The following is a 15,396-nucleotide window of genomic DNA, read 5'->3' on the forward strand; positions in this document are numbered from 1 at the left end:
AAATGAAGAAGATTGGCCAGGAGCTAACATCTGCTGCCAATCCTCCCCTTTTTGCTTGAGGAAGATTGTCCCTGAGCAAACATCCATGCCAATCTTCCTCTATTTTGTATGTGGGGCCCCTCCACAGCATGGCTTCATGAGCGGTGCACATGTCTGCAACCAGGATCCCAAGTGATGAACCCCAGGCTGCTGAAGTGGAGCACATGAACTTAATCACTACACCACCAGGTCAGCCCCTGTATCATAGTTTTTAAAAAGCCAATTTCCTTTTGTTGGCTATTTGTTCTTTTCCAATTACTGCAATTTTAAATAGTGTTGTAATAAGCATCTTTGTAAATAAATCTTTGCACACAGCTGCTATTATTTCCTTAGAATAAATTCCTAGAAATGGAAACTTTGGGTCTGGGTCAAACGGTATGCACACTTTAAAGGCTCTTGATATATTTGCCGAATTGCCTTTCAGAATTGTCTCAATTGATGCTCCCACAAGAGAGTATAAACGTGTTTCCCCTAGCCATGCCAATAGTAGATATTCTAATTTGGAAAAAAAAAATTGTTTACTAGTAAGTTTCCATTTTCAATTTTTTTTTTTAGCCCTCATGTTGATTTGATTCTTTCAGTCATTCAACTAAAATTGTATGTTATCTCCCCAATAGGAGTCCTGATGACGAAACGTGAATTTCAGGTATTCAAAATTTTCCACTTAAAACATGTAGGGAACCCATTATTGAGAAAAAGGAGAGTACGCTTTTGTCTGTGTTAACACTACAGTTCTCAACTGAATCGCTTATTTACTTAACTAATGCCCCATTAGGCGTTTTAAGCACATTCACATATTGTTAAAATACCTAATGATCATTCATAGAAATGGGAAGACAAACAAGCGCAGTGTATCAATTTGCCAAATTCAACAAACTCCTTGGCAATGTGCTTACAAGACCCTATGGGGGACAGCAGTCATGAATAGATTAGACAGCCCATTAGCTTATGAAAAGAGCTGTCGATGCAATCATAATCTATGTGCCTGCATTTCACTGACATGTTTTCCGAGCTTATGGTGATAGAAAGTTATTTCCCACATTCCTACTCAGGCACTAAGCAGAATGATAGACAGGTTAAATCCTAATAAAACAAATATTGCCATGATGCAAATCTTTCTATAACTGAAAGAATGTGAGGCCCCAGGTGGAATTCCATCTATGTGAAACATTTTTTGATTTCGTAAAATCCTAACACAACAAAATAATTGGGACAATGCTTTGGCCTACATTCTATTGGGATTTGACTTATTAGTGATAGCTTGATTAACAAGGCTTCTGGAAAGAAATCTCCTTTGATTAAAACATCAGCCTGAGGGAGAGGAGTTTGGGAGAAGTATGGACTTATTCTTCGTTATTCCAGAACTCTGGAGGGCAGAACTAAGGTTAATGGGTGGAAGTAACAGAGAGGCTGATTATAAATGATCTTAAGGAACATATTTCTAACAATCAAAGTTGTGCTAAGAATGTCTGTCTTTTGAGGTAGGAAACGCCCTTTATCCTGTAAGCATCCAAATTCCCACTGGAGGAGTAGTCAGGAATGCTGAAGAGGCATTTCCTTTATTATGGGGCCCAGGGTCTGTATTTTCAGAGAGGACTGCATGGACACAGTTGAGGTGGGTTGCTCTATCAATGGCTGTGTACTAAACAACAAGAAACATAAAAATTTCCAAGTTAATATTTTTAAAATGGCTTTTTGGTTTTTTTTTGATGAGGAAGATTTGCCCTGAGCTAACATCTGTACCAGTCCTCCTCTATTTTTTGTGTTTGGGATGCCTTCACAGCATGGCTGATGTGTGGAGTAGGTCCTCGCCTGGGATCTGAACCCATGAACCCGGGCCACAGAAGTGGAGTGCACGGAACTTTAGCCACTCTGCTATGGGGCCAGCCCCTCAAATGGCTTTTTAAAAAATAATATACTAATCAAATAGAGATCGCAAGGGTGGAGGCTGACATTAATTGAGTTAGGCCAAGGTGTCGTGCTAGACTATTCTCTCCAAATCTCAAAAATATCTGTTTCTTTGTCACAGAAACTTCATTGAAGGACAGATGGTTCTCCAAGGCAGCTCCCTTTCAATCAGTGACTTAAGGATCCAGTCTGCTTTCATTTTCTACCTCCCTATGTCAGTACGTGGCTTCTATGGGCTCCACGGCAGGGGAAGAGAGCATGGAAGACTCACAGAAATTCTTCTGTGCTTCTACTTGTGTCTCTTCTGCTTATTGTCTACTGGTCAGGACTAGTCATATGGTCCATTCTACTTGCAAAGGAGAGTGAGAAATACAGTCTTCCTGTGTCCCTAGAAAGAGATAAGCGAACCTATAGCATTATGTTTTGCTGAGGTGCTCATGGATTGTTTATACTTTTTTGGGGGCGGGGAGAAGATTCACCCTGAGCTAACATCTGTGCCAATCTTCTTCTACTTTGTATGTGGGATGCCTCCACAGCATGGCTGATGAGCGGTATAGGTCTCCACCAGGGATCCAAACCCACAAACCCTGGGCTGCCAAAGTGGAGCATGCAGACCTTTAACCACTTGGCCACAGGGCTGGCCTCTGGATTTTCTTTACTTTTATATTCTGTCTTGAAGAAAAATATGTGAACTTTACCCCATGATAGAACAAACTGTAACATGACTTATCCTTTACCACATAAACAACTGACTTTATGTAGTTTTAGCAGTTGTTTTACTTTCTCCACAGTTGAGAAAGTTTGTCTTGTCTGAGAAGTTGGGGGTGTGTATTCTCCATGGACATCCAGACCCTCTCTCCTGATGCTATATTTATTTGGAGCAGGGCTAACAAAGATGGTTTCGGAACGTCTAGTATAGTTCTAACGTTTTTCTGACTTTCAGCTCTGGATTCCTTACCACTGGGCCTCGTGAATAGTTGATGTTGACGAAGAGGAGTGTATTGGTTTGCTAGGGCTGTTGTAACAAAGTACCACAGACTGGTTTGCTTAAAAAACAGTTTATTGTCTCACAGTCCTGGAAGCTAGAAGTCAGAGACCAAGGTGTTCCTTCTGAGGGCTGTGAGGGAGAATCTGTCCCCTGCCTCTCTCCTGGCCTCTGGTGATTTGCTGGCAGTCTTTGTCATTCCTTGGCCTAAAGAAGCATCTCCCTGATCTCTCCTTCATCTTTAGCTCATGTTCTGCTTGTTTGTGTGTCTTTCTCAGTGTCCAAATTTCTCCTTTTTATAGGGACATCAATTATATTGGATTAGGAGCCACCCTAATGACCTCATTTTAACTTGATGACCTCTGTAAAGACCCTATCTCCAAATAAGGTCACATTCTGAGCTAAGAGACCCGAGTTTAGACCCACTTTCCTTTTTTGAACTTCTGCGCTTTCATCTATAAGAATAAGGGGTCGGGCTGGTGAACTTTGAAGTCCTAGCCTGCTCTGGGCCTCTATTATACAGCTGGTGACCCTATAAGATGTAAAACCATCGTGATAGAAGACCTCATGACTAGATGGGTCTCTGTGGCTTTCTGGGTCCCTAATCTCCCATTATGGCTTGGCTTAGGTGCAGGGAAAAGAGTCCACACGTGGCTTATGTGCTGGGGGTCTTACCTGGCAGGCAGGCTGGAATGCAGGCACTGTCTCTCTCACACACATATACACATATGCACACAGCTTTGTTTTTGGTTAGGAGAGGAAGATATTTTTAATAGCAGAGGTTTCTGTCTCCTCTTTTTTTTTTTCCTGGAAAAAGATGAAATCATCCATTTATTCTGGACCAATTACAAGCACTAGAAAGCACAGGAGAGAGCTTGATTACAAATAAATATACACTGGGGGAGGGGGATATGGAGGAAACTGTTATTGATTGGCCTTGTAAAATCTGCTGCTGAATCGATAGCAATTTCTGGAAATGCCAGACATTTATTTTGTGTGGCTTGAACAGCGGAGATAATAATAAACGTACTTATGAAGTGGGTCTCTTGACACTATTTCCTTGAGCCCTTTATAATAACACACATACATAATGGGTGTGATAGTCATACAAGCTAGAGTGAGTAGACTTCAGATTTAAACCTCAGGCTGAGTTACCCACTGTCAACCTCTCCTCTGGGCTGGACATAGCATTCGAATAAGTCTCTATTAAAGAAACACAGACAATTCATGTACACGAAGGGATGAGAGAGGTGTCCTCATCAGCTGTAGAAAGGCAGGCCTGGGCTTGTTCCGATGCCCAGGGAAGAAAATCAGAAGCTGAACCTGCTGGAACTTTCCTGGCTATTCTGAATTTCTGTACCTGCTCTCTCATCAGGGCTTCACACAGCCCCTCTCAGAGCTCTTTCCATTGTTTCTTTCTAACAGTGAGCAGCTTATCTTACATGGATGCTACCTCTCCCCCACCCTTCCTCTTCAGCTGGTCCTTTCTCCCTACCCCTGTGCAAGGACATTTGATAACCTTCCAGGGCCATTAGGCCTGAGGAAAGACTCAGGGTGTTACAGCAGTAGTGAAATTGCTCAGTGTGCTTCAGCACAGTAAAAATAGTCACCATTTATCGAGCAACTATTATGTGTTATTTACTTTACACTCGTGACCTCATTTATTTCTCACAGTAACCTTTTGAGTTATTATTCTTTAAGTAACTTTTTCTGTAAGAAACTGAGGCTCATCAAGTTTGAATAAGTTGCCTAAGATCATGAGGTTGTATGAGACTGAGTAAGATTTGAACTCAGATCCGATTCTGGATTCTATATTCTTTCCATTCTGTTTTTCCCTGCTTAGTATGTAACTGGGATGGTGGGAGGTGAAGTTAGAACATGCAGAGAGGGCCTTGAACGCCGGGTGAAGGCATGTCAACATTATCCCTGTGCAAAAGGGAATGTGTGAAGGTTTCTTCGAAGACATAGATGGTACAATCAGAGTTAAGTTTTAAGGAGATCATTTTGGTGCTTGTGTTTAGGATGGATTGATACAGGGAAACACACAGGCTGGGAAGCTAAATTAAAGGGCACAGCAGCAGATATGATGGGAGGCAAAGAGGCCCAGACTAAGAGAGGGACAATGGAATCACCAAGAGGTGGTTCTTGACAGTCACAAGAGTGGAAAATGTTTCCCTTTCTCTCCTCTTTCTCTCATTCCCACCTCTGCCTCCCTTCCTAGCCACTTCACCTTCTCCTATTTTGGGATGGTGGGATGATGCCCTGGAGGATATTCTTTCCCAGCCTGGGCCTCTCAATGCAAAGTCAATCTTAAAGATACCGTTGGATGCAGATGCCCTACTGAGCTAAGAATAGACGGAGATCACTTTCCCATCCTGCTTCCTTAATTCATCTTCATTTAGTATGGTGCAGCTAAGGAGAATTTGAACTACTAATTTGGATGGTGGGCGAAGGTGTTCTTTCTGTAAACTGGTAGATTTCTGGATCCCTGGTTGTGTTCCATCTCTTCATAATGAACCTTTAGTTTTATGAGACAGTCTTTACAGCTCTGACAGCCACAGTATGTCTTTCCCTTGAGATCTGGTTTGGTGCTGAGAGTGACGCTTTCTTTCCAACTGCTCAAGGAATGGGCTGTCTTCAGATGCTAAGTCAATCTCTGTTTCAAGAGCTGGTCCTGGAAAATAGCTCCCTAAATACCTGGAGATGGGCAATTAAGAGACTACTTAGATGGACTATCACGTGAGTTAATTCTTCAGATGTCCTTTGTGGATGTATTTTGCTCCATATGCTTTGCCAGGGCCTATGTAGGAAGCCAAGAAGAATCATACAAGATTTCATCCCTCAAAGAGCTCACAGTCTAGTAGGGGACATCCGTTCGTGTTCACGAATAACTTCTATACAAGGCAGTATCCAGTCCATAGCACAGAATTGCCACAGGTATTATGCGCCAGTAGAGTTCAAAGGGAAATAGGAAAGACGGGTTGCAGTTTTTGAGTGGCCCTTGAATAAGAAGGAAAAATTTTTTGAAATTTTGGGGTATTCCAGGTGTAGCAAGTCAAATAGCAAGGTGAGGCAGAGAGAAAGCATAGAGTATGCAAGGAATCCCGGAGAGGAGTCCAATTTGCAGAGATCCCGATTCACTGAGATTGACTGAGCCCGTGGAAGGCATTGAAGTAGTAAGAGATTGAGGAGGTGAGTTAGAGTTAGAATGAGAAGACTGTAAATGCCAGGCAGACACAGTAACTTTACACACAAGAATCTGGCAACTTGGATGAAATGGACCAATTCCTCCAAAACTACCAGAGTTTACCCAATATGATATAGATAATTTGAATAGCCCCATAATTATTGTGGAAATTGTGTTCATAATTTTAAAAACTCTCAAAAAGGAAATCTCCAGTTTCAGGTGCTTTCACAGAAGAATTCTTCCAAACATTTAAAGCAGAGTTAACACCAATTCAATACATCTGCTAGAAAATAGAAGAGGAGGGAACAACTCCCAATTCATTTTGGGAAGGTAATATTGCTCAGATACTAAAACCAGACAAACATGGTATAAATAAAGAAAACTACAGGCTAACATCCCTAAAGAATATAGAAGCAAAGTCTTAAAAAAAATGGGACAAAATAGAACAGAAAATGAAATAGAATTCAGCAATTATAAAAAGAATTATACACCATGACCAAGTAGGGTTTATTCCAGAGATGCAAGTCCAGTTCAATATTAAAAAATCAATTAATGTTAATCTACCATATTTATTGACTGAAGAAGAAAAACCACATAACCATATCAGTCAAGGCAGAAAAATCATTTAACAAAATTCAACACTCATTTGTGATAAAATATCTAAGAAATCTAGAAGTAGAGGGAAATATCCTCAACTTGATAAACAGTATTTATAAAAACCATACAGCTACTATTCTATTTAATGGTGAAAGACTAAATCCTTTCCTCCTTAGACCAGGAATGAGGCGAGGGTGTCTACTCTCACTTGTCTTATTCATAGTGTTGGAAATTCTAAGTAATGCAATAAGTCAAGGAAAGGAAATAAAAGGAATAAGGATCAGAAAGAAAGAAAATTGCCCCTATTTATAGATGGCATCATCATCTACATAGGAAATTACAAGAAATCTAAAAAAAAAAAAACCCTCTTAGAACTGAGTTCAGCAAAGTTGCAGGATATAAAATAAACATACAAAAATCAATTGTATTTCTATATACTAGCACTGAACACAAAGACATTGAAATTAAAAACAAAATAATACCATTGCTCAAAAAATGAACTACTTAGATGTAAATGTAACAAAACATGTCAGGACTTATACACTGAAAACTACAAAATGCTGAAGAAAGAAATCAAAGGAGATCTAAATAAATGGAGAAACATACTACCTCTATTCATTAACTAGAAGACTCAACATAGTTGTATTAGTTTCCCATTTCTGCTATAACAAATTATCACAAATTTAGCGGCTTAAAACAATGCGAATTTATTTTCTCACAGTTCTGGATTTCTAAAGTCTGGTATTGAGTCTTAAATCAAAATCAAAGTGGTGAAGGTTGGTTCCTTCTGGAGGCTGAGAGAGCAGAGTCCACTTCTTTGCCTTTTCAGCTTCTAGAAGCCACCTGCACTCCTTGATTTATGGACCTTTTCTCTATGTTTAAAGCCAGCAGCACAGCATCTTCCAATCTCTTTCTGATCTCTGCTTGCATGCCACATCTCCCTTCCTCTGACTGTGACCTTTTTATCTCCCTTGTCTAAGGACCTTGTGATTACATTGGGCCCACTTGGATCATCCACAATAACCTTTTCATCTCTGGGTCCTTAACTTAATCATGTTGGCAAAGTCCTTTTTGCCATATAAAGGAACATAGTCACAGTTTCCAAGGATTAAGACATAGGAATCTTTAAGGGGCCTTTATTCTGTCTACCATACTAGTAAATATGTCAGTTTTCCCCAAACTGATGTACAGATTTGTCATAATTTCTCTCACAATCACAGTAAGATTTTTGGTAGATATGAACAAGATTATTCTAAAATTTATATGCAAAGACAAAGGAACTTGAATATCTGAAACAATTTTGAAAAAGAACAAAATAAGAGTAATCTGTCCACCCGATTTCAAGACATATTATACAGCTACTGTAAGCGAGGCTGTGGATTTGCGGAGAGATAGACGCACAGATCAATAGAACAGAACACAGAGCCCTGAAATGCACTCACACGACTCTTCCCATCTGTTTTTGACAAAGGTGCAAAAGCAGTTCAATGGGGGAAAGATAGTCTTCTTCAACAAATGGTGCTGGAGTAATTGGACATCTGTAGGCAAAAACAAACAAGCAAATAAACAAAAGAACAAGCCTGAACCCAAGTCTCACATCTTAGTAAAAAAACTAACTTAAAATGGATCATGGACTTAAATGTAAAACATGAAACTATAAACCTTTTAGGAAAAAAAAATATGAGAACATTTTCAGGATCTAGAACTAGGCAAAGAGTTCTTAGACTTGACACCAAAAGCACAATCCTTAAAAGGAAAAACTGATAAATAAGACTTCTTCACAATTAAAGAAAATTTTGCTCTGCAAGAGGCGCTGTCACTAGGGTGAAAAGACAAGCTATTAACTGGGAAGAAAATATTTGCAAATCACATATCTGACAAAGAACTAATACCTAGAATATGTGCAGAACTCTCAAAACTCATCAGATGAAAACCAAACAGTCCAGTTTGAAATCAACAAGATACGGGAAGAGACATTCTACCAAAGAGTACGTACAGATGGCAAGTAAACACATGGAAAGATATTCAACATCATTAGTGATGGGGCAAATGCCAATTAAAAACACGTGAGATATCACTATATTCCTATCAGAGTGGCTAAAATAACAAAAAATAGTGACAACACCAAGTGCTAAGAAGTATGCAGAGAAACTGGATCACTCCTACATTGCTGGCAGGAGTGTAAAAAGACATACTCTTTCTGGAAAGTAGTTTGGCAGTGTCTTAAAAAAAAAAGTAAACATGTGACACCATACATCCAGCAATTGCACTCTTGAGCATTTATTCCAGAGAGATGAAGATTTGTGCTCGAACAAAATCCCGTACAGGAGCATTTATAGCAAACTTATTTAGAGTAGCCCCAAACTGGAAACAACTCAAATGTCTTTCGTTGGGTGAATAAACTGTGGTACATTCATACATGGAATACTACTCAATAATAAGAAGGAACCGACTTGATACACACACAAGCTGGTTGAATCTCCTGATAGGAAAAGCCAATTCCAAAAGGTTACATATGGTATGATTCCGTTTTTGATTGACAAGATTTTAGAAATAGAAAACAGAATGGTGGTTTCCAGGGATTAAGGAGTGAGTCAGGGCAGGAGGCAATTGGATTTGATCATAAAAGGGCAACATGAGAGATCCTTGTGGCGCTGGAAATATTCTCTGTCTTGACTATATTAACACTGCTATATTGATTATGATATTTACTATAGTTTTGCAAGATGTTAACATTGAGGGAAACTGGGTAAAGGGTACACAGACTTTCTCTGTATTATTTCTTACAACTACATATGAATCTATAAGTACTTACAAATAAAAAGTTAATTAAAAAAATAGTTCTGAGGTGAATCACACTAGGACACTGATGGTGGTAGTAGGACTGGTTTGGGTGGTGGTGGGGGGGGATAGAGAAAGGCATGAATGAGAGAACCAATTTGAAAAGCTATTTTAGCTGTTACTCCCCTGCCCTGATCATGACATCTCTGGGTCGACCTGGGTTCATACGTCTCTGGAGTGACAGCATCTCTCTTGTTTGCTCACTTACTTGATAAAAAGAATGGTGAGGGACTTCACCTAATGTCCATTGTTGATTTGGAGTATTGTCCTGTTCCAATTTCTGTCAGTGACTTCTGGAGGCAAATCAGAGACATTCACGAAAGGCTTTGAGCAGCCGAATTGCCTTCTCATTGGTCCCAGTGTCAGAGTTTGGAAAAGTCACACAAAGAAATTTTCTAAAACTCTCCAAGCCAGGGGAGTGGTAGTGGAGGCAGGATGGGTATGAATTGAACATGAGCTTGCCTGCTAAGTCCATAGGATTAATAAAGAGAAAGAACAAAAAGTGAGAGAATGTTAGCTTCTAGAGTGAGTTTGAGGTTACTTTCCCCTCTCCTTTCGCATGCCTATGTACGCTCCACCCTCAAGGATGAGTCAAGGTCAAAGCCAGGGTACTATGGGCTCCTAAATTAGGGAGGGGGCTTCTGCAGGGCTGAGCTCAGATCTTGGATGCTCTGTTCCTGCTGCTTGGGAGGGGGCTCTACTTGGAAGGTGACTGTCCCTTGGAAGGCCTGGGGGAAGAAGGCTCAGAAGGGTTTTGTTCTGCTTTCAGCCTGTAGCCCGAGCAAGAGGAGGTCTGAGGAGGCCTAGTGGCTCAGCTCAACGGGAGCCTAACTGAAGTCTGGGTCGCCCCTGGGCCCGACCCAAGCGGCTGGTCATAAATTGCTCCTCCACCTGACTTTGCCTCCGAGTGGCTCCCTCGGAAGAGGCCATGGCGGTTGGCTTGAGGGTTTGGATCTTGGATCAGGATTCCAGATCTGAGAGAGACAGAGACTGAGCACAAGTGAATGGGATATGGCCACTTCTTTCCTGCCTCTTTCCTTCTTCCGCCTCTCATTTTTTCTTTCCCTGTCTTCTTTACCAACCTTAACCTGCCTTACGTGCTTTTGTTGTTGTTGTTGTTTTGTTTTGCATTTTACTCTTTTGTATTGTTTTATTTTAGTTTTGTCTTTGTTTATTTTGGTTTTCAGTAAATTATAGCAAATTTGCTAAGTCAATTCAAAGTTTTTATAATGGTCTACATGGTGTATCCCCAGCCTCCATTCACTACCTTGCTCCCCTTTCCCCTTCTCCCTCCAGCCCAGCCACACCTGACTCCTTACTGTCCCTTGCATGCGTCAGGAAGGTCCTACCTCAGGGGCTTGACACTTTCTGGCTCCTCCCCACCCCGAATGTCCACATGGCATGCTTGCTCACCTCTTCAGATTTTGACTTCAATGTCACATTTCAGGGAGATTGTCACTGAACATCCCATGTAAATTTGTATCACCTGCCTCCCAACACTTGCTACCCTCTTCTCTGCTTTCTTTATTCTTCAAAGCACATAGAACTCTCTAACATACTCTGTATTTCACTTTTATCTGATTCACTGCCTGAGTTCCTCTGTTAGAATGTAAGCGTTATGAAGGCAAGGCTTGGTGTCTGTTTTGTTCACTACTGAATGAGTCTAGAACAGAGCCTGGCAGAGAGCAGGCAGTCAATGAATATATATATATATATATATATATTTTTTTTTTCTCAGGAAGATTCGTCCTGAGCTAACATCTGTGTTAATCTTCCTCTATTTTGTGTGGGGGTCGTACCCACAGCAAGGTTGCAGATGAGTGGTGTAGGTCCATGCCTGGGAACCAAACCCGGGCCACTGAGGCACAGCACATAGAGCTTAACCACTAGGCCGTGGAGTCGGCCCCCAGTCAATAAATATTTGATAGATGAATGAATGGAGTGAGGGAGTGAATGGACTTTTTTCTGGTGCTAGGTAGGACATATGTACTAAAATTTAATATTTTAGATTAAATATATTCATTTTATTAATTTAACAATTATTAAATGTACTTCAAATAAACACCGTGTTTATTTATTTGATTATTAAAGATCTGTGACTGTGAAAAGAACCTTGACTGGGATTGGAAGAGCTGGGGTCAGTTCCAGCCTCTTTAAAACAGGTCTCGCTGGGAAGAAATATTTCATCTCCCTACCTCGGCATGCACACTTGTGAAATAGGTATAATGTTCCCTGTGTGCCCCACAGGATTATCATGAGAATCAAATAAAATATTGGACATGGAAGTATAAAAACTAAAAGGCAAATCACACATACTCTCAAACCTCTGCAAGAATAAAACACTGTTGCATTAATGTGTAGTCATCATGCAGTGAAAGAATTCAGAAAACCCTCTTACTTATCCTAATGGTGGTAGAGACACATAATAAGACAAGAGAGCTGAGTGTTCTGTAGGACTTAATCTTCATGAGACACTGTGAGGTTCTCTGAGAAAGTTATCTTATGAAACCTGAGTGTTATTTGGGAGCTTATCAGGAGTGTTTCATGACGGGAAAGGAGAGCAGAGCCCAGCTGTGTCATGGAATATTCCTTCCTTTCTTCCATTCCCCCAAGCCCTGTACTGTTGCATTTCTTGCTGTGTATTATTGACAGAGGAAATGCTGATTCATGGGTCTGAGTTACAGGAAACCTTGTTTCCTGGTGAAGAAACAAGCCTGGTGGTGCTGCCAGCGTGCTCTCCTGCCAGTTTCTGCCACATGCCCTTCTCCCGGGCCTGCACCCAGAGTGACTGAGAAGGGGTAGAGCCAGCTCCAGCTTAGCCAGTGAGGTCACTTTCCCTTGGAATTGAATTAAGCACAGGTCCCTTGCTGTGTCTCTCTAGGTCCTTCGGCTCTGACCCGATGATACCTTTCCAGCTCATCTCCCACTGCTCCCTTCTTGCACCCTGTGCTGTGGCCACACACGACTACTCCCAGATCTTTGTCAACACCTTGTATTTTCTGGTCTGTGTGCTCTGGCTCACGATGTTCCCTGCCTGGAATGGCCCCTGACCCAATGTTGGCTCATTGAAATCCTACCCACGCTTCAATTCTGCTCAGCTGTTACCTGCTATGTGAAGCCTGCTGGGTTTCTTTATTTATTTTTATTTTTAGTAGAGGTGTTTTCAAATACACACAAAGGTAGACAGAGCTGTATGATGAACTTCTATGTACTCATCTCCCAGCTTCAACAATCACCTGCTTCCCCTTAAACAGCACTCGATCTCTCCTTTGAACTCCTCTAGTAGCACTTAAGTTCTGTGCTTAACCCATATATGCTGAATTGCGTGGGAAGAAGGTGAATCAGTGGATTTAGAAGACTCTGTTTACTCTTCTCCCATAATGGGGAAACTGAGGCCCAGAGGAGTGAAGTAAGTTGCCCAATGTCATAAGACAAGTGATGGCAAGCTGAGACCAGATTCTTTTTAAGGGCCTCATAGTCTAATTGGAAGGCGTGGATAACATAAGTACGTGCTACTGGAGCTCAAGTACTGTAGTTCAGGTTAAGTGATTAGTAAGTGTGTGTTGAATGAATAAATTAATCTATCCAGTTGATTAATAAGATGACCTCTTAAGCTGGGCACTGAGCAGCCCCCTGGTCCTCTCTGTTCTATAATTTGATGTCAATATGCTGAAGGCATTGCAGATGCCTGACTTATATGGAGAAAAAAACAATCTAATTATAAAGGTCAGTAAGAGTTAGTGAAAAGTTTAAATTGATAAATATTTTAAAATAAATTGTGTTATTACTACATAGAGTAAAGAGTAGGTATTCCATACCTGAAGTTCAAACCTAAATGCTCCTGAGTTAGTTTGGACTAGAAAGTAGGATGAGAAATTAAGGGAGTCAAGTTCTATGGTTTGGAGTACTCGTGCATTTGACAATTTGGGAGGAAGGCATGAAGAAAAAGTGTGGAAAGATAAATCAAGAAATAAAAAACAGTAGGGGAATAGTGGCAGTTTTTTCATCTTGATCCAGATCTGGCTCAAACCTAAATTTTGGAAGTATAGCCTGAGGTCATCTGGATGTCCAGTCTGGGGCACCCTGCCCTTACTACATCAAAACAGAAGGAGGGATCTCACCATCAGCCAAGAAGCTGTTGCCAGTGGAACGGAAAAGAGAAAGCGTGTGTGGATTTTCCTTGTCAAATGGAGTTAAAACATAATTTGAGATCTTTTCCTTGAAAAAAAACAAAAACAAAAAAAACAAAAACAAAAAAAACAAAAAATCTCTCGAATCAGATTCTTTCTAAGGATCACATATAACCAGTGCGTAATCACTGTATTTCCTTGGTAAGGCATGATAGGTCGGGGGAAGAGAGATGCAGGGGCTCCGATCAGACAAGGCATCTCCCACGCACTCTGTACTGTCTCGCTGGTCTATTAAAATAGTGGCAGTCGCACTAGTGACTAGGTCACAAGGAAGTTCTGAGGCTCACCAAAGTAATGGACAGAAAGTGCTTTGTAAGCTGGGAAGTGCCTCATTAAGGTCATGACATCTGCCATTGCTAGAAGTACAATAGTAGTAATCTGGTGACAGGAGACGTTGCCCTGAAGGCCAGAGTGGAGAACAAGGGGGAGGCGAAAAAGGGTGATTAGAATGATGGCTCACATTTCACATTTATTGGGGGCCCGAGACCTGGGTAAGGAGAATGTAGGAGAGAATTCTAGAACTTTTGTCCTTCCTCTACGTTTGTCACTCATTTGGTGTCCCTGTGAAGATTATCATTAAAGGTGTCAAATGAAACCTTGGCCTACGTGCCTATTTTATTTGTTTATTTATTTTGGTGAGGAAGATTTGCCCTGAGCTAATATCTGTTGACAATCTTCCTCTTTTTTTTTTTTTTTTTTGCTTGAGGAAGATTAGCCCTGATCTAAATTCTGTGCCAGTCTTCCCCTATTTTGTACGTGGGATGCCTCCACAGCACAGCTGATGAGTGGATCGGTCTGCACGCGGAATCTGAACCCACGAACCTGGGCCACTGAAGCAGAGTGCGTGGAACTTTAACCACTCAATCACAGGGCTGGCCCCTCTACATGCCTATTTTAGAGGCAGCAGGTCGAGGGGTGGCTATATGGGAGGAAGTAGGGTGGTGAGAAATGTTTTGCTTTCTGCAGGTAGTCTGGAATTGGGAGGAGAGGAAAATGCATAGAATTTATGGATCCTGTGGGGAGAACAGAGGATTTAATGTTTAACGGGCTGAAAGATGAGGTGTATTCCCATTTGGGCTGTGGAAGTCCTTCCAAGTACCGGCAGGAACAAAACACTGCTAAAAGGAGACCCACGATAGCCATCACAGACAGTAGGATTCCACTACAGCAGATATGGTTTGCCCTCTAAAATCCATGAGAACACGCTTCCCCACAAGGAAAAACATCCCTCTCTCCACCCGACCACGCACATGCTCACCCACCTGTATAGTAGCTTAATGAGTCCTTCTTCAGAGGGATATAAAGACAAGTGTGGAGCAGCACTAAGCAGCCATTGTAAACCACAAATGTGGTCCTAGGTCCAGCAAATCTGAACTGCACGCCACCGAGCGGCAGGGCAGTTCCTCAGGCTTCAGAGGGACACAAATTGGAACAGGATTTGAGCACTCAAAATACTTCCTTTTGTCCCTGTAAGGGACTCATTTTCTTCCAGGCTCTCCTTGCTACGGGACAGCAGTGTTTCCAAGCCAGAAACATTCAAAGAGTGGCATGAAGGGCACAGTTATTTAGGGTCTGGAAGATTTGCATCAGAGAGCTCAGGTGAAGGTCTTGGCCCCTGGAGCCAGCATCACCAGGAGGGAGCTTGGCAG

The sequence above is a fragment of the Equus quagga genome, chromosome 4 (assembly GCF_021613505.1).
Source record: "Equus quagga isolate Etosha38 chromosome 4, UCLA_HA_Equagga_1.0, whole genome shotgun sequence".
NCBI lineage: Eukaryota > Metazoa > Chordata > Mammalia > Perissodactyla > Equidae > Equus > Equus quagga.